The 24,994-nt window shown below is 45.4% G+C and overlaps 1 long non-coding RNA gene across 2 annotated transcripts; it reads left to right on the top strand.

The window, feature by feature from the left end:
- The first annotated feature begins 159 nt into the window (after positions 1-159).
- On the top strand, positions 160-20,362 carry LOC128114371 (uncharacterized). Of its 2 annotated transcripts, XR_008219754.1 has the most exons (4): positions 160-919; positions 13,620-13,855; positions 15,253-17,876; positions 18,277-20,362. It is a non-coding gene; the product is annotated as an uncharacterized LOC128114371 (long non-coding RNA). The 2 variants fall into 2 exon arrangements; XR_008219755.1 differs by lacking the exon at positions 15,253-17,876 and having other exon boundaries at positions 19,587-20,362.
- The last annotated feature ends 4,632 nt before the right edge of the window (positions 20,363-24,994 follow it).

The following is a 24,994-nucleotide window of genomic DNA, read 5'->3' as shown; positions in this document are numbered from 1 at the left end:
CAGGTTCGTCAGGATGAAACCTAAGAGCACGAAGTGTCCAGGTAAAATACACACAGCACTTGAAATGAATGTTCAGGGAAACAGGTGCTGTCGGAGTCCTGGTGAGGGTGCGGGGCTGCCGTGGACACCGTCATCGGGAGGTGACTGGAGTTTTCACAGCTCTGGTCAAGGGCTTTTGACCCTGTGTTATGTGACTCTCCGTGCTGGAGTCCCTACTCACCTCTGCTTTCACTTTCTACTTCAGTTATGTGTGGCTGGGATTTGAAGACATCAAGTCAAAATCCAAGAAACACAAAAATTAATAAATTTAATTTTTCTCCGCACTACTCAACAGGGATGAAACCTCAGATCCCCAGTGTGTACCTCTGCCATGAGAATCACCCTCTGCCCGGTGTCCACCCTGCACAGGCCTGAGGAACTCAGGAGCCAACTGTTCTCAGACCCAGGGCTCCACAGGCCTGTGACATTCATCTCCCTCATCTCATCGGCTCATAAAGTGGGAGTGAAGGTCAGAGAGGGAACGAGAGGTCACGGGTTATGTAACTTCCACCACATCATCATCGTCATTGTTCTGCTTGATGATGAGTTACAGTTCCTCCCTTACTGTGATTTATTCCCTGAAGCAACTGTACCATGGCAGTGTGTGGACACACAGAACCGTGGTGTGTAGACTGGGATCAGTGCGGAGCTGTACTTGGTCTCCACGGGGGTCTCTTCCCAGTGGAGAAGGGGTCTACTGTGCTGAGACAAAGACCAGGTCCACCCAGACATCTCAGGACTATGGACTGAAGATCCGTGTAAAACACAACCACCTGGTGCTACAGATGATCATCTGGGAAGAAAACACTAGAAGTCTGAGTGTAAACACCAGGCTGTGAAGACACGATCCTGAGTGAAGAGGAAAAATCTCAATTTACAGGTGAGATTCCTGAGCATCAGGCTTGGCGGTGCGAGCTGCCCCCTGCAGGTGAACACCAGGAGCCTGGTCTCTGTGGAGACTGAGGTGCTTGCAGGCCAGTGCCTCTGCTTTACAGAGAAGCATCTCTCCACTGCATCCCCAACATGCTTGTTGTTGCCATTGTATTCCCGGAAGTGACTTTTCTTCTAGACAATCCAGGAAGGTTGAGGAGAGAACTAAGTGAGTCTGGCCTGGGGGTCTCTCCTGGTGTTTTTGTCTTTTTTTGTGTGTGTGAGACAAGGTCTGTATCCACAGCTCTGGCTCCTGAAACTTACTTTGTAGACCAGGCTGGCCTTGAACTCACAGAGACATGTAGCAGGCTTTCTTTCAGACCACCAACCAGCTCCCAAATCATGACACAGAGACTTATTATTAGTTATGAATGCCTGGCCTTAGCTTAAACTTACCTCTAGCCAGCTTTTCCAAGTTAAATGAACCTGTTTCTCTTCATCTTTGTTTTTCCTCAGGGCTTTTTACCATTCTTTCCTTCCTTCTGTATGTCTTCCTTTTGTGCTTCCTCCATGGCTGGCTGGGTAACTCAAGAAAACCCAGAGAGTTTTCTTGAGTGAGAGAAGCAGGAAATATTAGATAGAAGGATTTAGAGTGTGGAGATAAACAGAAAATACAGGATATCCTCAAGAGGGCCTGGAACCTATTCCAATGGGCCCTGACTGTCTCTGCCCTAAGCTATTTATAGAAACGATAAGAGGTGGAGCAGAAGTCCTCCCCGCCAGCACAGCCAAGTGCAGACCATCTCAGACACCTGCATCAGGCCCGAGGTCCAATCATCCTCTCTATCTGGACCTGCTGGGTAAAGCCACAAGGAACCTGAAAAAGGGCTCCCATGCTGGGGACTCCTGACTCCACCCTTCACCTTCCCATCATCCTTAGTTTGGTCACCCCACCTATACTTCCTGCCTGGCTACAGCCAATCAGCATTTTATTAAACCAATTTGAGTGAGGAATCTTTACAGTCTATAAGAGGAGTATTCCACAGCATTTCCCCCTTTTTGTCTAATTAAAAAGAAGATTTTTAGCTTTAACATAGTAAGATTATATACAACAGGAAGTTATTAAGTAAAAATTATACTAAGGCTCTTTGAACTTGCCTGCAGAAACCCTGAATGTTCCCCAACCCTTGACTTCGTTTGCAGACCACCTAGTAACAGCTGGAAGTATCATACAGCACTTGGCAATCAACTTCCTGTAATAAATTCAACAGCAGCAACCAAAAAAAAAAATTTACACTAACACTAGCTAATCCATTTGCATTGGGCGAAATTAGAGAAAATACTTAATTATCTATCTTTTCTCTGGGAGCAGTTGTTCCCAGTTGGTGCAGGGTGTGCCTATGCTTTCAATGGTTGTTAGGTTTGTAGGGGTCATTTTTATTTATTTATTTATTTTGGTGGGGAAGCAGGGAAAGGTAGCTGTCTGGTCTCTGGGACTCCGATGGCTAACTCTTCAGTGGGTAATGGCTCAGTTTCTGGTCTTTATTGCAACTGTGTCTCTGCTGCCGCCCGCCTCTGCGCATGCCGCTGCGCCTGCCTGCGTCTGCGACCCACCGCTTAATTATCTATCTTGATGAATCTAAAGTTTTGCATCTAATTTACTTTCTATTACAACTCAGGAAAACTATAATTATAACTATTTACTCTTTTTTGGGGGTGGGGCGGGGGTTTGAGACAGGGTTTCTCTGTGTAGCTTTGCACCTTTCCTGGAACTCACTCCGTAGCCCAGCCTGGCCTCAAACTCACAGAGATCCTCCTGCCTCTGCCTCCCAAGTGCTGGGATTAAAGGCGTGCGCCACCATTGCCCGGCCTCTGTTACTCTTAAACTCCATCAAAGACCCTAGAAGGGTGAAATGTTACCTAATGACAGGGACATCACAGTCACCCAAAGTTCCTCTGTAACGTTAGGGCATCCATCTTTGGCCTATAGACCTATCATGTCTGACAGACTTTCCTGTAAAGCAGGGGATTTTGAAGGACTGTCCTACCTTGTCTTGACAAAGTTTGGCAGTCACCTTTCTTGTGTCTTGCTAATCCAGTTTGGACAGTAACTGTTAGCAATTGAAGCAAAGGTAATTTCTTTGCCCACACGGGTAGCTTTTGCCATAAAGGAAACAAACTCCATACAGAGTTTCTTCAATGCCCATGATCTTTTTTGGAGTATATTGGTGATGCCAGGAGCAGACATGCCTCACTGTCATGAAAAGTCTGTTATTAAAACATTTTAAGTACCATATTCTTTAGGTGTTTGAAGATTACCTATCTATCTGAAATATATCTTTGTATACCTCGAAATTCTAACTAACATGACTATAAGTTTGACTATTACAGATGAATAAATTTTTTTGTTTACTTTTTTTCGAGACAGAGTTTCTCTGTGTGGCTTTGGAGCCTGTCCTGGAACTTGCTCTGTAGACCAGACTGGCCTAGAACTCACAGAGATCTGCCTGCCTCTGCCTTCACAGTGCTGGGATTAAAGGCATGTGCCACCACCGCCTGGCCTTATTAATCTGTATTTTCAATTATATATACATTTTAAATGAGCTGTAAAAACACAATACCTTAAACAAGAGTAGAAGTATACATACATTATAACAAAATTAACTTTAAATTTGTATCAGTCAACTAAAATCCATACCAATGTAAAATATTATGATAGTCCCCATCCTTAATATGGGAAAGATTTTTAATATTACTTAACTCTCTCCTTGAGGACTTTCTAGGTGTCTTACCAAACCTGATCACCTCTAAGTTTGTCTGCAGCTGACATGATTTCTCTGTCCATGTGGTCATGCCATGCATTGGAGTAGCAAATGTCGTTTTTTAACAAAATCTCAGTCATTTAATTTTTCCAATAAAGACTCAGGAGCCAGATGCTAGAGTGAAAGCCTGCTAGCTCAGAGAGGCAGAGAAAGGACCCAGCTGACCTTCCTCCTCCATGGTCATCCCAGAAAAGACCTTCCTTCTACACCTTGTCAAAATACCTCCAACTGCATGTCCTTCCCTTCTACGTCCTGGGTGTCTCTCTTCTTCCGGATGCCCTCTTACTCTCTCTATTTTTTTAATTCTATATTTGCTTCCTGTCAACTATCTTGTTTACAATATTCAAGCAGAAAACTCTTGGATAAAAGGTGTGTGCTAGGGCTGAGCCACACCACAACTAGAATTAGATTTTTCCAGTAAATAATGCAATTTTGGGTTCACAGTGTGATCAAATAATCTGCAACAGTTTTCTTCTGGTTTGAGTTTTTGTTTTGTTCTTTTAGACAGGTTTTCTCTACGTAACCCTGGTTGTCCTAGAACTTGCTCTGTAGAGCAGACTGACATGAAGCCATATAGATTCTCCTGCCTTTGCCTCCAGAGTGCTGAGATTAAAGGATTGTTAACACCACTGCCTGGCTATGTTATATACTTTTATCTTGTTTGTTTAATTGACTTCCTTTTTCCTGTACTGGAGAACAAACCCAGGGTTTTATGCACTTTAAGGAAGTCACACTGAGCCACATCCCCAGCTCTGTGATGTGAGTGTGTATGTGTGTGTGTGTGTGTGTGTGTGTGTGTGTGTGTGTGTGTGTGTGTGTGTGTCTGCATGTGTGTTGTGGATTCAGGTTACTGGGGATTGAACCTAGCGCCTTGAGCACACCAACTAAGCATCTTACCACCAAACGATAGCCCCATCCCTTCTTGTAATATTTTTAATTTAAATTTTTATTCTATATGTACCAGTGTTTTGCCAGCATGCATATATGCATGTGGTGCTAACAGAGGCCAGAAGAGTGTGCCGCATCCCCCAGAACTGGAGTTATGGGTGGCTGTAAGCCTCCCTGTGGGTCCTCTCTAAGAGCAGCAAGTGCTCTTAACTCTGGAGATATCTCTCTAGCCTACTTTTTTCTAATTTTTGCTTTGAGATGAGGTCTCATTGAATATCACAGACTGGCCTTGGATTCACTTGCCATCCTCCTGCCTCAGTCTCTCCAGTTGAATAGAAAGCATTACAGCAGACATTTCCAGGCCACGGGAGCTGGAGGCTAGTACTGTACACTTCCTGGAGAGGTGGGGCCACCCTCACAGGGCCTTGGAGACCAGGTTAAGGACATGGGACCCAAACTCAAGTTAGTGGAACACCATTGAATAGGTTTAGGTGGAGACTGATACAATCGGATGTCATTTTAAAGTTCTCTAGGGTGGCAGGTGCAGGGGTGGGCAGTGGAGTGACAGACAGGTGGGGGATGGGCACTGGCCCATAATCCCAGAGGTGGAGGCAGAAGGATCTTAAGTTCTATGCTAGCCTTGTCTACAAACCAACACCCGATTCAAACCCAAATCCACAATATAGAACAGGCTGGACTCAACTCACAAATATCTTTCTACCTCTGTCTCCAGAGTGCTGGGATTAAAGTGTGCATCACCACCTCTGGCAGTAACTGTTTCTCAGCATCAGATAAGGTAGAACTGGAGAAAAAGTGGGCAAGCCCCACCCCACCCTGTGTCCTCTGTGGGGCGTTTACCCAACCACCCCCACAGTTCCCCAGAGTTTTCTTGAGTGCGAGCAGCAGGAAATATTAGATAGAAGGATTTATTGTGGAGAATCTTGTGGAGATAAACAGATAGAAAATAAAGGATAGCCTCGAGAGGGCCTGGAACCTATTCCAACGGGCCCCGACTGTCTCTGCCCCAGGGTTTTTATAGAGACGCCAAGGGGTGGAGCAAAAGACCTCCTCCCCCAGCACAGCCAAGTGCAGACCATCCCAGACACCTGCACTTAGGCCCGTGGTCCTAATCATCCTCTATGCGGTCCTGCTGGGTAAAGCCACAAGGAACCCGAGAACGGGCTCCAACAGGTCCCCCTTTCTTAATATATAAAAAAAAACTATTAATGGCTTACAACAATCTCCATAGCTGTTACACCTCCCAATATGGGAGTAGAGGATGATAAAGATGGCATTTCTCTTTTGAATTAGGTCCAAGGTGACTACAGCAGTCTTAGCTGCCTCAAGCCCTTTCTAAACCAAAAACTCTTAAGGCGACTACAAACTTAAAGAATCCCTTAGCTTCATCATTACCATTAACAGGTTAACATAAATATTGCTATACATAGTCACAATTCTCTCAATCTTACAACTCAAAGCAAACTCTTAACAGAACCATTTGAATTAGCATATATGGTGCTAAATATAGTTAACAATTTTCTCCGTCTTACAACTTTAACTCAATCATTCGAATTTTCTTGCTAACAGAACATAGGAAAAACTTCAATGTATTCACATCAAACTTAAATATTTCCTTAACTCCACAAAACCAGGGTGCATTAATATCAATAGGGTAAATATAATTTCTGCAAACATAATTCAACCTCATAACTCCTCCTTTTCTTTATAATTTTTAAACAAAATCTCAAACCTAGTTAGAAGACCCAAACTTTTCCATTTAAACAGTTCCATTTGTAACACAAAACCAGTCCCAGAAAACAGTTTCTGGGTCATTACTGTAAGTAAACTCAAAATTGTCCCATTGCAATGAAATCTATTGTTCAGTTCATTAAGTCCTAGAATTCAAATGATAAATTCTGGTACGAGCCTTCCAAATATGAAGAAATCCATAACCAAAATCTTTGTAGTTTTATCTCATTTTAAGTTCAAAAAGTTCAAACAAGAAATAAACTCTGGTATCGGACTATCACTTCAAAATATGAAGAGATGTTTTTCAACCAAAACTTTTTGCAGTTAACAATTTTAGTTAAAGCATATCTGCAACTGTCATTCTCAAGCTGGAGACCTTTTTAGATACAGTAGTATTCTAAACCGCACCATTTTTTGATGTTAGCACAGGTTTTTCTGTGTTGCGTCGATTTTCCACGGATCTCAGCTGTGGATGCCTTGTGCTGGTTCTGGCGTCCGCCATTCTTAGCTTCTTAGCGGCTTCTGGAGCTTTTGAAACCATTCAGACTGCCTACTTGGCAGTCTACTGGGACACTAACCTTCTGTGTCTCGGGTTCTTTCACCATATACATTAGGAATAGACTCACACTTAACATATACACTTTTTTTTACAAACTCACATATAACCTTTTGCCTTGCAAAGCATTTAGACTCACATTCAACATTTACACATTTTTACAAACTCACAAATAACGTATTAATATCTACTTATTTATACTCCTTAAGGATACTATAGAACTACTTTAGCAAATATATTTCTTATTACTTCTTATGTATTTCTTATGTTCATTCCATCTTATTTCTTATTTAAACTTACATTTACAACTAGCATCTTTACTTATTACAAGATTATTACTACATGTCTTAAGACTACATTAGATACTTCTTGCAAGCTTATTTTCTTAAAGGAACTCTATAGATCTATTTTACAAACTTATATAGGGCTACCATTAGCATATATTTAACAGAGCAAACACCTAAAGATTTCTTAACACAGATCTAACAAGAGAATTTTTACAAACTCATATCTTATTTTCATCTTTTTCTATTTCTTACTCTTAATTATTATTACTATCTCTATTAGAAAGATTCTCTTAACTAGACAGGAAGTACGTACATCATTTCTAAAGTTTAGAGTTTATAGTCAGCTTTGTTATAAAGCACTGGGATTTAGTGAGTGTTGTTGTTATAGAATTGTGATAGTTGTTGCTAGGGGACTGTAACCTTCCTAGGATGACGCCACACTCCAAAGTTGCCAGTTCTCTCAGCCGTTCCGGACCGGCAGAGATGCACTGTCAGCGGTAAACGGTTTTTAACTAGAGGCTGTCCCTTCACCCAAATTCATAATAGTTCCCCTAAGTGTTCAATTCAGACAAACGTTTCTATTACAGCAGTACTTTTGGTTTGTTCTACCGAAAAACTTCACTTCACACTGAGGGTGAAATTACCGTATTTAGCTGCTGTAAGCTCTTCACCAAAAAGAAGGCACAGGGCACAGCTATTAGGTGATATAAAGTATTTTTCTAAAGAAGCTAGTAAAGCCAAAAGCGGCACGCTCCAAACTCTATTTCCTCACTGTTTGCATTAACCAGTGACAAAACCTCAGAAACACTGATCGAGCCAATTTCCTTCTGGTTTCTTTATAGAAACGTCATTGGAGCTGACCCTCCTTAGTTCCACGCTCCTTACTAGACACTCCGGTAAACACCGAGCTTCATTCTCCTCTTGTGAAAAAACACAAACATGTCCTCGACCCCATATTAACACAGGATCGGGACCCTTCCATAATCCCGAGCAGGGATCTTTCCATTTCGCATTACCCTCAGCTAAAGGACCAGGAAGATTGGAGTGAGCTCTAATATGGCCCACAAACCATGGCAGCTTTCTTTTATAGCGTCTTGGATTTGTTGAAACATTTTGACTGGATTGTTGTTAGTTCCAGTATTTTTACCAAAACTGTTACTATTCAAAAGAGTTAAGAACATAGATGTTCTTTCATGAAACATATCCTTCATTAGCTTACTCTGAGAAAAAGCATTTTCAGGATTTAGCATTTTCATTTTATTAGCTTTAACTACTGATGTTATAAGCAGCTGTGATATTTAGCATTGATTTCTTATAAGGAACTTTCAGGTGAAGCAACTCTTTTGTAAGACAGCTTTTCTGAAGTTTGTTCCCCATCTATAAAGCAGTCATTTCTTTTTTGAATGCCTGTTTCCTTGTCTCCTTATTAGATTTGCAAAGGAATTACTCATTGCAGGCAGTTTGTTCAAAAGGCAAAGAACTTTTAATTTCAACATAAGTTTCTTCATATCTAAGACAACGTTCAGTGTATAAACTGCTCTCTTGCTTTCTTAAGGATTTTAAAGTGGCTTGTTTGCTCTTAAAGGTAGCTTTTTGTCTTCCAACTACTGTAAAAATTTTGCACAGCTATTAGGGTAAATAAGGGATTTTACCAACAGAGCCCCCAAACCGTGATGCACCTAGTTCCATATCCTTTCAATTTTTCCAATGGAACTGACACTTAAACTCTTAGATGATTTTCCTCCTTATTCTTTTAAAAGCTGTATTTTAAGTTTACCAGGAACGTATTTTCGAGCTGACAAAAAGTGTTTCAGGGCAATGTCGCCATCTTTAGCGGAAAAACTACCTTTCCCAGAATGCATTTCCCTTATATCAGTCCATAATATTATCAGTCCTTTATATCATTTCCCTTATATCAGTAATTTCCCATAGTTCTTTTCGGGTCTGAGAGTCAACTGGTTCTTTTTTACCAGACTTGTTTACAAATTCTTCCCCGGGAGGTTTGAACAAAGTTTTTTGCTTTTGCAACGGGAAATTTGAACAAGCATTTTACATTTTCAATTATGGGACATTGGGAGATTTCTGGTCTCTCCTTAACTGGCTTTAACAGGTGTTTCTCCTTCATTTGACACTGGCCCCAGATCAGAACTGCACCTGCCTCCTCAGTGCGCATTGAGGCCGGCATTTCTGATAGCAACTTTCCTTGGGGCTTGTGTTTGTTTTAGCCAGTCAGTGAAAAACATTTACAACAACTTTCCCATAGCTCTTTCAGAGAGATTTTCTCCCACTGATTTTTTCTCATTTTGCTCGTTCCTTTCCCCGCAGATGCAGAGCTTCAGATATCTCAGGCTGCTCTGTTCCTCTGCTAGCTGCCTTTGGAGGTAGGGGCTTTTTTTTCTCCCCCCGAATCTGCCTTAAATTCTAGCAGCTTTTTCAGGTCATATATTTCTGGGGAGGATCATGTCCCTTCTGTTTCTTTGGAGTCTTTCCCAAACAGTTCCCAGTTTGGTCTCAGTTTATCCCCTCTACCCCAGAAACAGTTTCCGACACACAGTGGCGGCTTTCCCTGCTACTGAAGGTAGGGGCTTTTTGTCCGTTTCTGTTTTCGGGGTCTGTGTGGTTTGCATACAGACTGAAAATCTAACAAGGGAGGTTTTTGCCATTTCTAAACTCCCATTAGGACAGGTGTTTTGCCTCATCAGGCCTTCACCTGGCCCAGTCCCCCAGTGGGTTGCTTTTGCTTGTCTGGGTGCTCAAGGACAGAGCTTATGCCAGAGGCAATCACCCCTCAGGGCTACACTCCCTCATCTCAGGGAGTCAGTTGAAACAAAGCTTTTCTCAAAAAGATGCTTTCTCGGATAGAAAAGAAAGCTTTACTCCTGGATAGTTCTGTTCTGCCCTGGCTGGGCTCTTTTCCCAGACAGTGTTCTGACTCGGCAGCACGACTGCTTCAGACACAGTTCAGCTTTACTGTTTTCCCAGACAGGTCCTTACTCTGATAGGAAAGCTTTTCTCAGATTTCTTTTTGCAGCTGTGGACCTATCAACCCGGGACTTGTAGGAAAGCGGACAACTGTGCCGTTCCCACTGTCTTTAGCTTTGTTTGTTCATTAGCAATCTTCCCCTGGATCCTGCACCTTCCTGCCTCAGCTCTGTGCTCCAGGAAGTTTGCAACTGCAGGAACCCTAGTATCCCCGAAATGCACTCCAACTCAGTCACCTTTGGGTTTTTGGTCAGAAGCGAGGATACAATGCTAACAGTTTGCATTGCTTCAGGGGATCTTTGCATTAGGATGATTAGGAGCACCTTTTCATTCTGAAATGCTCAAACAAAACCCTTGATGCCTCAGCTTGGCTGTAACTGAAAAGCTTGGCTTTTTTGCTTTTCTCAGGTAAAGTTTCCTGCCCTTTTGGGCTCTGTAGCTCTTCACCCACACTCTCCCAAGTGTTTCCCTCAGGGTACTCTGACCCACTGTCTTTTACTGGCTTGAAGAGACAGAGCTTAGAAGAGAGGTTTTTAGGAACTTGTCCCTGCCTCCTGCATTGCAGGGAGGATTTTTAAAGCTTGAAAGAACTTGGAGAGGTTTTGCTGTCTTAAGAGGTTTGTTTTTTTCCCTTAGAGCTAATCACAGGTGGTCCCCATACTAATATCTTCAGGTGATTCTAATTTTTGTCCTTCTGAGAGAGTGAGTTCTGAAAGGCTTTAGTTTTTAAGTTTGAGAGCTTTTAGTTTAAGATTAAGACTTTTTAGAGAGTTTTTTCCCAAGTTTTCCAAAGAAAGCTTTTGAGAATTTTTTTCCCCCAAGAGAGAAAGACCAACTTTTCCCCAAAACTTCTGAACTTTAAACTTTGACTTTTTACACCCCCATTTTTGCCTCAGGGAGAAATTACTTTCTCCTGCCGCTTGGACTTAGCATTTCAGCTGTCCCCAGGTCAAAAGCTTCCATTGGAAACTTTTTCTTCCCCATAAGCTCAGAGAAGAGCTTTTTTACTACCCGAAAAGCCCAAAGAAAGATTTTTTTCCCAGTTTGCATTCATAGCCCCCAAAGTTAGAAAATTGAAGAGTTTTTCTGTCTAGTTGCCTTACTTATTTTTTCCTACACAATCTTACATTTCTGTTTTTCCTAAACTATATTACTACGCTATACCTTATACTTATTTTTCACAGATAGAAATTGAGAAAGGGATAGAAGATAGAAAATTTTGACAGAAAAGAATTTCGCTGCAGCATCGGACATCCTTCCAGTCCGCTTCCTTTTCTCTCGAGGATAAAACCCCTGCCTCTCAATATATATAAAAAATATATATTTTCCATAACACCGGCATGCCTTATCCACTGGCAGGGCTGAACTCAGCACTTTCGCCAAAAACTCTGTAATAAAACTATTATTTTCCTTTATCTTTAGTTCCTATTACTTTGTCTTTAGTCCCCCCTTTTTTTAGTCCCCCCTTTTTTTCTTTAGTCCCTTTTTTTTCTTTTATCTTTAGTCCCTGTTCATGGCGCCATTCTGTGGGGCGTTTACCCAACCACCCCCACAGTTCCCCAGAGTTTTCTTGAGTGCGAGCAGCAGGAAATATTAGATAGAAGGATTTATTGTGGAGAATCTTGTGGAGATAAACAGATAGAAAATAAAGGATAGCCTCGAGAGGGCCTGGAACCTATTCCAACGGGCCCGACTGTCTCTGCCCCAGGGTTTTTATAGAGACGCCAAGGGGTGGAACAAAAGACCTCCTCCCCCAGCACAGCCAAGTGCAGACCATCCCAGACACCTGCACTCAGGCCCGTGGTCTAATCATCCTCTATGCGGACCTGCTGGGTAAAGCCACAAGGAACCCGAGAACGGGCTCCCAGAGTCCTCCTAAGTTGTTTTTTTTTTAATCTTGATAATTTTCTTTTTGATACACGGTTTCATGTACCTGGAAATCAATATGTAGCCCAGGATCCTCCTGCATCCCCTCTGGAGTGTGAGGATTACAGGCTGTACCTCCACACTACTGTATGAGCCTTGCTCAGCCCTGATTTCCTTCTCCACTTTCTCCTCCGCTCTCTCTTGACTTCTTCCCATCTCTGCCTCTACTTCCCCTTTTTCTGGGACACCTGCTCTGCTGTTCTTTCCAGTAGAAGCCTCTAGAACATCTGGAGGTACCTCCTTCTGGCTTCATTCCTACTGGAGTGTAATAGGAACTCAGGAAGTCCAGGGCAGGTGAGGCAGGCCGGAGGGGCAGAGGGGATGGAATCCTAGGTGGAGGAGCTGGTGTGCACTCAGCTTCTGGGCTGAAGAGCTGGGTCAGTAGAGGACGAGTGTCTGAACATGGTCTGAGAATGGAGTCATGGGAGGAGATTCTGAGTGCTGTGAGGAAACTCCATGAAACATACCTCAGTTTCTTCACAACATGGAATTGTTCTTTAGAACACTTTATTCATGTGACACCTCTAAACCCTCAGAGTACAAATTGTCTGAATGAAGTTGGCTGTGGCAGGAGGCTTTAGTTCACTTCATTTTCAGGCTCCACTCTCCCAGGTCCCATCACCTCTAGAGACTAGAATTGATTGAAGTGGTTGCCATGGAGACACGGAGGCAGTTATCTCTTTAAATTGACCTTATTCAGGGAAATCCCAGTGTAGCTGGAGAGCTTCTCTCCGGGTCCCGCCGAGCCCCGGCAGTCCGACAGCCCACTTATAAAATAAACACAGACGCTTATATTATTTACAAACTGTATGGCCGTGGCAGGCTTCTTCCTAACTGTTCTTATATCTTAAATTAACCCATTTCTATAAATCTATACCTTGCCACATGGCTCGTGGCTTACCAGCATCTTCATATGCTGCTTGTCATGGCGGCGGCTGGCAGTGTCTTCCTCACTCAGCCTTCCACTTCCCAGGATTCTCCTCTCCTTGTCCTGCCTACTTCCTGCCTGGCCACTGGCCAATCAGTGTTTTATTTATACAGAACGATATCCACAGCATCCCAGGGAATCTCATCAATCTCATCATTCATGCCACAAGTCTAATTAAATGTTAAATTCCTCAGACAGAGGACAAGGAGGTGGGACACTGCCCAGGGACACACTGTTTGCTCATTTAAGTAAAAAGTGTGGATTTCCTTTTCTCTCTATTTCTTGTGCTGCTCCATTGGTCTAGCCCAGGACCAGGAGTCTAGGGACGAGGGTGTGACCCTTGGAGATACAGTGACCATCTCAAGGTGACATGAAGAAGCCGTAGCCTGGTTTTATCTGACCTTCCTAACTCTAACTCAGAATTTTACACACATCCTCTTCCTCAACTGGAGGAATAACCCTATGGCTCCTACAGGCTCTGCTTAGGTGACCCACAACTAGTGACATGGTGGTCCCTAAAGCCCCTGAGAGCTGCATGGTGGTAAAGTCCTCCTTGCCCTCCTCTCTTTTAGACAAAACATCTTAGTTTCTTTTCCTGACAAAAGCACCATGATGGGGAACTGGCTTATTCTGGCTCACAGTCCAAGGGTACAGGTCATCACGGTCCTGGGAATCAAAGTGACAGGACCCTGGAGCAGCTGGTCACTTCACAGCCGCAGTCAGGAAGCAGAGAGTGATGGACGCCCAACTCACTGTCTCCACTTTATGCAGTCCAGGATCCCCTGCCAGGGAATGGTCCCACACACAGGTAAGATGGGCCTCCATATCAATTAATGTAAAGATAACCCCTCACGGACATTCTCAGAGGCTAACCTTAGTCTAGATAATTTTTTTATTAGTTTGCTTTGAGACAGTGTCTCTTAACATAGCCCTGGCTGTCCTGGAACTCACTATGTAGACCAGGCTGGCCTTAAACTTCCAGAAATCTGCCTGCTTCTGCCTCCTGAGTTCTGGGATTAAAGGTGTGTGTCACCATGGCCTGCTAGTGTAGATAGTATCTGAGAAGTGCCACCAAGGCTTGTCTCCTGGGTGATTCTGGAAACATTAACCATCACACAGTCTTGCACAGGCTGACCTTGAACTTGCCATGTGGACAGGCTGCTTGAGAACTCCTGGTCCCTCTCTACTTCCTGAGAGCTGGGATCATAGCCTGTGTCACCTCACCTATTGTCTCCGTTCTGCAGGCCAGGACACCACAGAAAGATCAGTGGCTTGTGTAGGTGAAGCTCCTGTCCATGATTGCCTTCCTTCATCCTTCCCTACCTCTGTCCTCCACAGAAGTCCAGCTGTGGACTGGATACATTTTTATCTCTCCTCTTGCTGAGTCTGTAATGCTGCCTTGACAGAGGAGAACGTGGGGAGAAAATGCCCCATCTGGGGTTGGTGAGTGGAGAATTGGCACCCCTCTCCTATGCCTCCTCCTCTCAGCACCAGGGAAGGCCTGTTGGCATGGGGAGGGGACACTTACCCAGGGAGACCTGCCCACTGGCCTGCTCCACAACCTGTGCATTGCTGGGAATGCAGCTGGGCAGTGGTGCGAGACTTTGATCCCAGCACTCAGGAGGCAGAGGCAGGCAGATCTCTGAGTTCAAAGCTAGCCTGATCAGGCAGCCAGGGGGACATAGTGAGACCCTACCTAAAAAACAAAACAAGAAGGAGTGTGTGTGTGTGTGTGTGTGTGTGTGTGTGTGTGTGTGTGTGTGTGTGTGTGTGTGTTTGTACATACGCGTGCGCTTCGGTGCTGGGGTGGTTCCAGGATGGATGGTGCAGAATGGGGATTCAGTGAGGAGTGGGAGAGCATCTGTACCTCTTTGGGACAATGGAGGCACATCGACAGGTCCACCGTACCCAAGGGGGCTGGAGGATGGATGGGCTGTAGTTGGTGATACCAGGGATCACAAGAAAATCCAAAGGATCCAAGGGAGGTCATCCAGGGTGACCCACAGCATCTTGAGGCTCTGACACTGTATCAGCAGAGAGCCTGAGGAGGAGGGGCGACAGGGCAGGATGCTGGGGGCAGTCGGGGGACAGAGGGTGCATTCATCCTGCTGCAGAAAGCCTGTCCCTGGGACCCTAGATTTGTCTGGGACTCCATACCCCAGGTGTCAACTGGTTCTCATGGCCCACCCTCTTTTCTGTTTTCAGACATCAGTAGTGATGAGAATTTTCCCTTCAAACTTGCTCTGAACCACTGAGTCACTCTCCAGCCCATCCAAATTAATTTTTAAATAGTTATCTATTGTGTGTTAACAGAAAAAAAATGTTTAATCTGAAAAATAACCGTTTTCCAAAATCAAACAACGGTGTGAGAAGAAGGGATCTTTTAGCACATTTTGTTTTTCTGTGTCCTCTTCTTGTCCATTTTGTTAGGAGATCGCTGGATTTCCCTGTCTTCTTTGGCTTTAATCACCATTGTGGTTGAAGTAAATGGGGAGAAACATCCAACTTCACAGTCACACAGAAGAGCTGTTGTGTTTAATGTCTTCAGGTAGCCATGGACACTCAGTATGATACAATAAGAAAAAAACACTTTTTAGCTTTTTTAAAAAAGGTTTATTTTATTTGATGTATGTGTTTTGCCTACATGCGAGTACGTACAACACATGGTACCTGCCACCCTAGGAGGTCGGAAGAGGGCATCAGAGCCCTGGAGTTGTACAGGTGGTTGTGAACTCACGGGTGCTGGTTCAGTACAAGGGAGGGATGGGTTGAGCTGAGGAGAGGGTGGTGCCTGCAGGGAGCAGAGTGGGGCCCATGTGCCCATCAGTCTTAGTTATTGCCGTGATAATCAAAATGAACCTGGCAGAGAAAGGGTTTATTTCATCTTACACTTCCACATCCCAGTCCATCTTCAAAGGGATTCAGGGCAGGATCTTGAGGCAGGATCCTGGACGTGTGAACTGAAGCAGATACCATGAGGAACACTGCTTACTGCCTTGCTCCTCATGACTTGCTCAGTCTACTTTCTGATCCACCCAGGACCACTGCCAAGCTGTGGCATCACCCACAGTCGGCTGGGCAGTCCCATATCAGTCATTAAAAAGAAAGTGCCCTAGAGACTTGTCTAAAGGCAACATGGACGGAGGGATTTCCTCAGTTCAGGTTCCTCTTCCCACACTTGTCTGGGTTTGTGTCAAGTAAACAAACACTAAACATCACAAGCTCACGATGCAGGGTCCCTGGGACTGAGAACTGTGGGAGGATGTATACGAGCCCCTCCCCCTCTGGAGCATCAGGGCCTCACCCTCCTGGGGGAGGCCTTTGCTGGGGTCCAGCCTTCTGCAGGTCAGAGAGACTGGGAACAAGATGCCGAGTAGGTGAGGAAAAACACGGGCTTCTTCTTCTGAGGGATCAAAGTGCTTCTTCATTTCCTTTTCTTTCTGTTGCTTGTTCCGCTGTTACTTTTGGGTCTGTTCTTCTACCCAGATGTTTCCCTTCTTCTGATTTCCTGATGACTTCCTTCTAACTTCTTTTTATTCCTTACAGCTTATATACCCAAGCTTTTAAGCAACATAAAAATTAAAATGTGGTTACATTCTGTTTTTAAGTGAATGATTGCAATGAATACAAATAAAAACATCATGCTTCCCATTTCCCTTACATGATTAAACATTTTACAAATTACAGGTGAAAAACAAATTACCCCAGGCACCTTCATACAGTCAAACATTTGCCTTTAGACTTCTCATAGATCAGGAGCCTTTCAGCCATAGCTATCTACATAGGCTGAAATTTTTATAACTGCCAGAAAAAACGGTTAGTATTCTCAGTATCTTTATTTTACAGTTCTGTCCAATTATCTTAACTAACTATCCAATTTTTTTTATTACATTAAGTCAGTTGTTTAAAGTTTTGTTTTAGCTATGATGCACACTGAATCCTATGAACATATTTCCCAATTTCAAAAAGAACTTGAGTTATCTCCTGGGACTTAATTGTTTTTCGTAGTCATCAACCTAAACCGTAGTCTATGCGGCTCCTCAAGAGAAACTCTCAGGTCCTGGCTGCGTGACACTTCCTTGGTCCTATTTTCTACCCTCTGCAAACCCTGCTTTATCAGGGGTGGGGGCAATACTGTATCCTACCTTTATTTATATTAATTTTCCTATTAAACTAACCTCTATTATAATCTTTACTACATTTGTTAAAAACCCTTAATCATCAAAATTCTATTTAAACTGACACTATTATTGTATAAAATCATTTCTCCAATGAAAACAGTACAGCTTAAGAGGAAATCATCTTCATAAATGATCCACAGGTAGAATTGCCTAGTGGAATGGGATATTTCCATGAGATAATCACACTGCATCAAAGGCAGTGGGCATCCCCCCTCACCCTCTAACACCATGCCAGACACCAGAGAAAAATGGCAGCAGCAAACACCTAAAGGCACAGCAGTAGCAGGAGACACTGTGGAGCCGCAGCCCTGGGGGCCTTGCCCATCTGAGACTCACCCATCAGTGCCCTACCTTCTGGTGGGCCGATCTGAAGTTCAAGTGGCCCCTGCTGCTTCTCTGACATGGACTCTGGCAGGACCCGCTGCAAGGACAGCTGACTGCAGAGGAGGGGACCCAGTGAGTCCCAACTGCACCCTGTTCCTCAGTCTTAGGACCTTTCTCTCCCTTGCCTGGAGGGCGACATTGCTGATATAGTCCCAGGAGACTGATAAAGTCAGGGAAAGTGGAGATAGTGGGGAGAAGTGGGGACATTTTCTTCCTACAGAACAGCCAAGCCTGATTCTGCAGGGACTGAGGAGAGATAGGTAGGTTGTTGCTAAAGTTTTCCTGTCTGGCCCACAGTCAGGACAAATCTCTCTCACCTGCCAGTCCCACAGCCATCAGACCCGACCAAGTAAACACAGAGACTTATATTGGTTACAAACTGTATGGCCGTGGCAGGCTTCTTGCTAACTGTTCTTACAGCTTACATTAATCCATTTCCATTAATCTATACCTTGCCACATGGCTCGTGGCTTACCAGAGTCTTCACATGCTGTTTGTCATCGTGGCAGCTGGCAGTGTCTCTCTGACTCAGCCTTCCACTTCCCAGCTTTATTCTCCTCCTTGTCCCGCCTACACTTCCTGCCTGGTCACTGGCCAAACAGTGTTTTATTTATTGACTAATCAGAGCAACAAATTTGCCATACAGAACATCCCACAGCAGTAGGTAGGTAAGTAGATGATGATAGATAGATAGGTAGGTAGGTAGGTAGGTAGATAGATAGATAGGTAGGTAGGTAGGTAGATAGATAGATAGGTAGGTAGGTAGGTAGATAGATCATAGATAGAGGATAGATCACAGATAGAGGGTAGATAGTTAAGAGAAGACTCAGAAGGAGCATTCTTCCTCTCTTTGCACATTCATAATTTTTCTTTGGCTCAGAGTTTATGAGGCTTCCCGTCCTGCATCAAGGGACACCAATGGCCTGCACAGCTGGGACAGCATTCAGGGCTGACCTGTGGGGCTGTTCTGTTCTGAAAAGTCAGAGCAGAGCTGGAGGGTGACATAGAGGACGGACAGGGATGGGGCCTTGGGTCTGGTCTAACTGAGCATTAGGGTCCATCCTTCTTCTAGGTGAGGTGGCTGCTGCATGGACGGGACATAGATGACGGAATAAGGATAGAATGTGTCTTAGTCACTGGTCTACAGCTGTGCAGAGACACCATGACCAAGGCAACTCTTATAAAATAAACCATTTAAATGGGGGCTTCCTTCCAGTCCAGAGGCTTAGTCCATTATCGTCACGGTGGGGAGCGTGGCGGCACACAGGCCGACATGGTGCCAGAACGGTAGCTGAGGGCCACATCCTGGTCTCTGGGCAGCAGACAGAGTGAGACAGGGACTGGCATGGGCACTTGAAACCTCAAAGCCCAAGTCCAGTGGCACACTTCCCACAACAAGGCCACACCCTAATCCTTCTAATCCTCTCAGAGCCCACTCCCTGGTGACTAAGTACTCCAGCATGTGAGCCTCTGGGGCCATTCTTACTCAGAGCTCCACAGGATGTTAGAGAATTAAGCAGCAGCATCTGGCACCATCAGTCAGACTGAAGTGGGAGGGCAGGTGTGGAGGGGACCCCACGTCTCTGTCCTTTCTGACTCCCCATCCTGTGACACACAGAGGGAGGTGCTCTTCTTGCTCAGTGACCTCAGCCTCATCCTGGGAAGGCGGTGATGGCAGCAGGTCATGGCTCCTGTGACAGCCTGGACAGTTGTCCAGCCTTGTGTGTAGCAGGAGAGGACACAGGGGCCCTGGAAGCAGCATGTGAGACCCTAGGTGCCCAGGTCCCTCCATACCTGGGTCCCTGGTGGAACAAGGAGACCCTTTGTCATAAGCTTTTTGTCTGATAAACCTTCTGCTTGTGTAAAGAACTTGTGAAACAGACTGTGTAAGCTGTGAGTGTGAGTTCACGTGTCAGTCCACTTCTTCCAGTCACTTCTCACATCACATCATCCCTGTCTGCATTTCCCACACAGGCCCTCAGTGTCCCCAGTGTGGGGACACAGCCTGTCCTGAAGGAGGCTCACCAGCACCTCTGTCCCACAGCAGCAGGACGCTGTGCAGAAAGCAGGTTAGTGTCTCAGATCGTCCTTCTCCACACATGACCTGTGACACCAGCCTCTCAGCTTGGATTTGCTTCACCAGTTCCAAGGGTTTGGAGGTTTCTCTTGCCTTCAGCTGCATCCCTTGGCCTGGACAGGCAGCCCCATACGGGTGCAGTGTCCAAGGAGACCACTAGAGGGCGTCAGTGCCTAGAGTTGGAGTTCAGGGCAGATGTGAGCCACACCTTCACACACAGACAAGGTGCTGGGATCAGAACTCTCAACCTCTGGAGGGCCAGTGAATGCTCTTACCTGGTGGCCATCTTTCCAGCCCCTTGAAGATATTTTTAAATGCCATTTAACCCTCCTGCACTGGACACCAACAACTGACACATCAGTGAGGGAATGAGACCATGACAAGCTGCAAAGTCACATGTAGACGATGGGACAGTGACATGATTGTCACCTGGTTCACAGGATTGTGATGCAATCCAATTTCTGACAGCTAAAATGTCAAGAAAGGCTACATTTTTTGGCTAATACAAAGTTTTTCATGTCTGAAAAATTTACAGACTTATAGCATTGGTTGGGCGAGGTCCCTGGAGATCGAGAGCCAAGGAGTAAATGCATAAAGCTGAGGCCTAGCGACACAAGTATTTCAGATCGTCTCAGGGTCTCTATTGCTGTGAAGAGACACCATGGCCACAGCAACTCTTTTTTTTTTTTTTTTTTTTTTTTTTTTTTTTTTTTTTAAGATTTATTTATTTATTATGTATACAGTGTTCTGCCTACATGCATGCCCGAAGAGGGCGCCAAATCTCATTTCAGATGGTTGTGAGCCACCATGTGGTTGCTGGGAATTGAACTCAGGACCTCTGGAAGAACAGCCAGTGCTCTTAACCTCTGAGCCATCTCTCCAGCCCCACAGCAACTCTTATAGAGAAAAACATTTAACTGGGTTGGCTTACACTTTCAGAGGTTCAGTCCATTATCATCTGGTGGGACATGGCCGCATGCAGGCAGACATGGTGCTGGAGAAGGAGCTGAGAGTTCTACATCTTGATCCTCAGGCAAGGTAAAGTGAACTGTCTACCACACTGAGCTTAGCTTGAGCAAAGGAGACTTCAAAGCCCACTCCAACAGTGACACACTTCCTCCAACAAGGCCACACCTGCTCCAGTAAAGCCACACCTCCATTAGCATCACTTGCTATGAGCTTATGGGGTCAACTATGTTCAAACTACCACACAGCCTTCAATCCCTTTCAGGGTAACCTGGGAATTCCAGTGTGATTTGTCGTGAGTTGTGGCAGTCATGAGACCTCAGCCTGGCAGTCACCTCAGGTGGAGCAGACTCTGAAAGCTCCTCCCTCATCCCACCCTTATTTTAGTCCCTCCCTGGTCACCTCTGCGGGGACTCAGCCTGGTCAGTCAGCCTGGTAAGGTCTATGGAGGGAAGAAAAGGAGTTTCCAGTCAGAGGAGGGATGCTCGGATTACATAGGCAGCCTGGTGCCTGAGTGTCTCAACAAGGCCCAGGAATGGAATCCTGTGAGGAGAATTCTGACACCCTATGAGAATATTCCAAGAAAACAAGACCCTTGTGACCTAAGTTTCTTCAATACGTGGCATTGTCCTTAGAGTGTGTTTTCGAGCTCCTCCTAAGTGTATCAGAGAGGAGGGAGTCTACTTCAGATTACTCATTATTGCTCTCAATCAAATGTTTAGACAATCCTTTATATGCTCCTATGGAAAAACACATTTTTGTCATGTGCAGCGTATTGTGATTGTATACAGCTTGAACCCATGAACTTTACTCATGTGACCTTTCTTAACCCTCAGAGACAAATTGTCTGATGGTCTGAATAAAGTTGCTATTGCATGAGACTTTAGTCTGCCTCATTTATGGGCTCCATTCTCCCAGGTCCCACAGATTCTAGAGCAGTGACAGCTGAGTGGCCCCAACCCTAGATCCTGGGGAACCCCATCTGTACCCTAAAATGTGTGTGTACATTTAGGGTACAGAGGCTCTTCTTTTCATGTCTTATCTGTGCCAAAGAACAAAGCCACATGCAACTCCCCAGAGGACTGTTGGCATTGCAGCTCAGATGGAAAGGGATCCTGGCAGTCAGGAGCCAAGGAATACCACAAAGTCACTGTAAGCATAGCAGCTTACAACCCTGCTCCAGGGAAAGGTTTCTCCAGTACAAGATAACAGCTCTGCTCCTCAGGGGAGGGTTTCCCCAGAGCAGATGTTACAGCTGTGCTCCACTCTGAAGAAGTTGTTACAGCTCTGCTCAGGTCTGGTGAAGTGTTACAGCTGTGCTCCACTATGGAGAAGTTACAGCTGTGCTCCACTGTGGAGAAGTTACAGCTGTGCTCCACTGTGGAGAAGTTACAGCTGTGCTCCACTGTGGAGAAGTGTTACAGCTGTGCTCCACTGTGGAGAAGTTACAGCTGTGCTCCACTGTGGAGAAGTGTTACAGCTGTGCTCCACTATGGAGAAGTGTTACAGCTGTGCTCCACTGTGGAGAAGTGTTACAGCTGTGCTCCACTGTGGAGAAGTTACAGCTGTGCTCCACTGTGAAGAAGTGTTACAGCTGTGCTCCACTGTGGAGAAGTGTTACAGCTGTGCTCCACTATGGAGAAGTGTTACAGCTGTGCTCCACTATGGAGAAGTTACAGCTGTGCTCCACTATGGAGAAGAGTTACAGCTGTGCTCCACTATGGAGAAGAGTTACAGCTGTGCTCCACTGTGGAGAAGTGTTACAGCTGTGCTCCACTATGGAGAAGTGTTACAGCTGTGCTCCACTGTGGAGAAGTTACAGCTGTGCTCCACTGTGGAGAAGGTACAGCTGTGCTCCCCTGTGGAGAAGTTACAGCTGTGCTCCCCTGTGGAGAAGTTACAGCTGTGCTCCACTGTGGAGAAGTTACAGCTGTGCTCCACTGTGGAGAAGTTACAGCTGTGCTCCACTGTGGAGAAGTTACAGCTGTGCTCCACTGTGGAGAAGTTACAGCTGTGCTCCACTGTGGAGAAGTTACAGCTGTGCTCCACTGTGGAGAAGTTACAGCTGTGCTCCACTATGAAGAAGTGTTACAGCTGTGCTCCACTGTGGAGAAGTTACAGCTGTGCTCCACTGTGGAGAAGTTACAGCTGTGCTCCACTGTGGAGAAGTTACAGCTGTGCTCCACTATGGAGAAGAGTTACAGCTGTGCTCCACTGTGGAGAAGTGTTACAGTTGTCTCCACTATGGGAAAATTTCACCAGTGAAAGTGTTTTGTTCTGGTCCAGGGAAAGTGTCAGAACTGGGCTTCACTCTGGTAAAAATGTCACACTGCACAACAAACCTCACTCAAGAGATTTCTTGGAAGGAGGAATCCAGGAGGGTGGCTGCCTCTAGGGAGAGAAACAGCAGCAAACAGAACAAGGCACAGAGTTTATGTAGGGTTTTTGGGGGGAAGGGCAGAGCTTTCCAGGGTGGCTTGGGATTGGTGGGTTTTTGTAGCCTGACTCTGGGGCAAGCTCCGGGCTTGGTGGGATTTCAAGCCCTGGTCTTGGGGTCAAGTCAGGGGCGGGGTGTATTTCCTTGGCCTGGATCTCAGGGATAGTCAGGGAGGGACAGAGTGTTCTCACCCTACAGGGACAAGCCCTTCTTTGGGGTGACAGGAGCCTGATCCCTGGAGCTGGCCCACCTGGTAGGTCCTCCAAGGAGGGCAGACACCAAGAGGGCAGAGCTTGGCATGGGCTGTCCCTGGGGCTGGGCTCTTTCTTCTCTTATGCCAGTCCCATGCTGTGACCTGACTTAACGCAAATAGTCTCTCTGAGACTGGGCACTGGGCCAGGATACTCTGAGTTTGAATTCCAATGTTATGGGTGAGCTCTGTGGGGAGGTGTTGATCCTGCTGGGGCCCTTGGGTTTTTGGTAGTTTGGGGTCCTGCCCTTCCTCCAGGGTTTATTTTAAGTGTCCCATTCCCTGGGATCAGGACTACTATTTTGTTTTGTTTGAGATAGCGTCCCATTTTATAGCTCTGGCAGCCTGGAATTTACTTTGTAGACCAAGTTGGACTAGAACTCATAGATGCCCACTTCCCTCTTCCTCCTGAGTCCTGGATTGAGGCCTGCACCACTATGGCCAGCCATGACTGGTGTGTGGTCACTGGTTTGTGCTTTAACTAAAAGGGCCTTAGGGAGGGCAGGAGGAACCACCTGTGTACAGGTTAGAAGCTCCTCTGTCTCTCCATAGCTTTCCTTTCTCTGTGTCCAATGGACTTGGATCCTCTTTGAATGTTCTAGTGGCCCTGTTCCAAGGTGACATCTCTATCCTGGGGGAAGCTGTGAGAGGATTCTGTAGACGAAACTCTAAACGGTCTCATCAAATAGGAAACACAGAGCCAAATACACAGTTAAAAGCCCAAGAGATAGAGCAGTAGCGAAGAGCCAAGACCACCTTATCTTACCAATCGCTGCTGTTGCTTCCCCTGAGAGAGAGACCTTCTTCCTGTGTGACTGTCTTTTTATTGCCTTTCTGTTCTGCCTTCTCATTGGCTCTAAACCCAACCACAGGACTTCCTCATTACTGCCTGTCTATACAGACCTCTAGGTCTCTATGGTTGGTACTGGGATTAAAGGTTCAGATCACCATGCTTGGCTGTGTCCTTGACCACACAGAGACTCTGCCTGCGGTGTGATCGGATTAAGGGCGTGTGCCACCAATGCCAGACTTCTGCTCAATGGCTAACTTTTACCTCTGATCTCCAGGCAACTTTATTTATTTATTTATTTATTTATTTATTTATTTATTTATTTATTTATTTTTTGGTTTTTCGAGACAGGGTTTCTCTGTGTAGCTTTGCGCCTTTCCTGGAACTCACTTGGTAGCCCAGGCTGGCCTCGAACTCACAGAGATCCGCCTGGCTCTGCCTCCCGAGTGCTGGGATTAAAGGCGTGCGCCACCACCGCCCGGCAACTTTATTTATTAACATACAAATAAAACCACATTTCATCACAAATAAAATATCACCACAGGATTCCTTCAGGGATGCCCTAGGAGAACTCTGATCAGGGCCAAAGCCATTGCTGCCGCCTGCTGGCCTTTTCCTTTCTGTTTAGAAGGATCACAGAACAGTATCCCACAGGATGGTGGGGCTGGTTTGGGTGATGGGTGCTCTGGAAGGTCCTTTGTTGTCTGTGGTTCTGTCTGGTTTCTTTCTTCTTTTATCCATCATCAGGGATCTTTCTATTTTCCAAAGTCTATGAAGCTCCCTTCCCTCAGTTTCTCCCTGGTCCTCCTTCCTAGCTGTGAGTCCCTCACTCTCTAAGAGGGAGGTTTGCAGAAATCTGGGC

Source organism: Peromyscus californicus, unplaced genomic scaffold, assembly GCF_007827085.1.
Source record: "Peromyscus californicus insignis strain IS unplaced genomic scaffold, ASM782708v3 Scaffold_19__1_contigs__length_69161282, whole genome shotgun sequence".
In the NCBI taxonomy this organism is placed as follows: Eukaryota; Metazoa; Chordata; class Mammalia; order Rodentia; family Cricetidae; genus Peromyscus; species Peromyscus californicus.
This window is presented reverse-complemented; position numbering and strand designations above follow the sequence as displayed.